This window comes from Suncus etruscus, chromosome 2 (genome assembly GCF_024139225.1).
Source record: "Suncus etruscus isolate mSunEtr1 chromosome 2, mSunEtr1.pri.cur, whole genome shotgun sequence".
NCBI lineage: Eukaryota > Metazoa > Chordata > Mammalia > Eulipotyphla > Soricidae > Suncus > Suncus etruscus.
The window spans coordinates 20,508,097-20,510,663 of record NC_064849.1 but is presented as its reverse complement, the minus strand read 5'-3'; the positions used below and the strand labels follow the sequence as shown (position 1 = coordinate 20,510,663).

Below are 2,567 nucleotides of genomic sequence, written 5' to 3'. Positions count from 1 at the left end.
TCCAGTTGATTTGTTTCCTTCTCACTATAATCTGGCAATTACTGTGTTCAGAGTGTCTACAATTTAGATCATTGTGTTTTTTCATGGATTTATTCTAAATACCACATATAAGTGACATCATTCTGTATTTGTCCTTATTCTGACTTACTTTATTTAACATCTTATTTTCTAGTTCCATCCTTGTTGCTGCAAATTGCATGATTGTATCATTTCTTATCGTTATGTAATATTCCATAGTGTGTGCTTAGCATATCTTCATGATCCACTCATCTGTTGTTTAATATCTAGGTTGATTCCAAGTCTTAGCTATTGTACTGAGTGATGCAATGAAAAGTGGTGTGCATACATACTTTTGGATAAAAAAATTTTTATTCTGGGGATAGATACCTAAGAGAGGGATTGCTGGGTCATAACATAGCTCAATTTTGGGTTTCTGAGAACCTTCCATATTGTTTTCTATAGGGATTGAACCAGGTAGCATTCCTACCAGAAGTGGATGAGAGCTATTTTCTTACCACATCCGCACCAACAGAGGTTGTTCCCATTATCTTTCATATGTGCCATTCTACTGGTGTAAGATGGTACCACATTGTTGTCTTTATTTGGATATCCCTAATGATAAGTGATGATGAACATGTTTTTGTCTGTTGGCCATCTTTTGGTCTTCCTCAGAGAAATGTCTGTTTTTTCTCCCACTTTTTTATTTTTTTGTGTGGAGATAATATCTGTGAGTGTTTTGAATATCCTAGATATCAAACCTTTATCTGATGTGTTGAATGCAAAAATTTTAAATCAGGTAGCTGTTTCTTAGTTTTAGCCTGTTTCTTTTGCCATACAGAAACTTATTAGTTTGATGTAGTTCATTTATTTTGGTTTGATGTCATAGCTCTTGCCATTGGCATCCTATTATCAAAAACTTTTTGAGGTATAAGCTTTGGAGTGTTCTGCCTATGTTTTCCTCAATGAATTTCATAGTTTCAGGTATGATTTCAAGGTCTTTAATCTATTTTGAGTTGACATTTGTGTAAGTTGTGAGGTATGGATAAATCTTTAATTTCTTACAGGTGGTTTTCCAGTTGTTCCAAAACCAATTGTTGATGAGACTGTCTTTGTTTCATTTCAAGTTGTTGTTCCTTTGTCAAATATTAGTTGACCATATATTTGAGGTATGTTAGTGGATATTCTATTCTGATCTATTGGTCTGAGACTCTGTCTTTGTTCTAGTACCATGCTGTTTTGATCACTATGGCTTTGTAGTAAAGCTTCAAGTTAGGTAAAGAGATGCCACCTAGATTCTTGTTTTTCAATATGGATTTGGCTAACCTAGGTCTTTTGTGGTCCCACATGAACTTTATCATTGATTGTTATAAGTCCTTAAGAATGATGTCTAAATTTGAATAGGGATTGTATTGAATTGATATAGTAGTTTAGGAAAGATGGTCATTTTGATGACATTGATTCTTCCTACCCATGTACCTAGGATGTTCTTCCAATTCCTTAGGTCCAATTCAATTTCTTTCTGAAGTGTTTCAAAGTTTTCATAGTATAGGTCTTTCACCTCTATTGTTAGGTTGATTCCTAGGTATTTGATATTTTTAGATACTATTTTTTTTTATTTTATTTTATTTTGTTTTTGGGCCACACCCATTTGACGCTCAGGGGTTACTCCTGGCTATGCGCTCAGAAATCCCCCTGGCTTGGGGGGACCATATGGGATGCCGGGGGATCAAACCGCGGTCCGTCCTACGCTAGCGCTTGCAAGGCAGACACCTTACCTCTAGCGCCACCTTCCCGGCCCCTAGATACTATTTTAAATGCATGCACTCTTTTATCTCTTTCTCTTCTGTCGTGTTATTTTCATAAAAAATGCAACTGTGTGTTGACTTTGTAGCCGGCCACTTTGCTGTATTGGTTTATTATTTCCAGGAACTTTTCTTTGGACTCTTTATGTTTTTTTTAATGTATTTCATCATATCATGTGCAAATAGAGATAGATTGACTTCCTCTTTCCCTATTTGAATTCTTCTGATTTCCTTCTCTTGTCTGATTGCTATTGCTAGGACTTCTAATAATATGCTGAATAAGAGTGGAGACAGTGGACAGCCTTGCCTAGTGTCTGATCTTAGTGAAAATGCTTTCAGTTTTTCACCATTAAGGATAATGCTGGATGTGGGCTTCTTTTTTTTTTTTTTTTTTTTTCCTTAAGCCTACAGCACCCGGTATTCCCAGGCGGTCTCCCATCCAAGTACTAACCAGGCCCGACCCTGCTTAGCTTCCGAGATCAGACGAGATCGGCGTGTTCAGGGTAGTATGGCTGTAGACTGAATGTGGGCTTCTTATAGATAACTGTAACTATCTTGGGGAAGATTCCTTTCAGCCCTATTTTGCTGAGTGTTTTCATAATGAATGAGTGTTGGATTTTGTCAAATCTTTTCTGCATCAATTGATATGATCATGTAGTTTTTATCTTTCTTTTGCTGATGTGGTGTATGGTGTTAATTGATTTGCATATGTTGAACCATACTTTGTATCCTAGGGATGAAACCCATTTGGTCCTGATGAAAGAT

At 36.4% G+C, this 2,567-nt stretch overlaps 1 non-coding gene across 1 annotated transcript; it reads right to left on the bottom strand.

Moving 5' to 3' along the window:
* Nucleotides 1–2,204: 2,204 nt before the first annotated feature.
* On the bottom strand, nucleotides 2,205–2,322 carry LOC126003193 (5S ribosomal RNA). Its single transcript, XR_007493728.1, has one exon. It is a non-coding gene; the product is annotated as a 5S ribosomal RNA (ribosomal RNA).
* Between the last annotated feature and the right edge of the window lie 245 nt (nucleotides 2,323–2,567).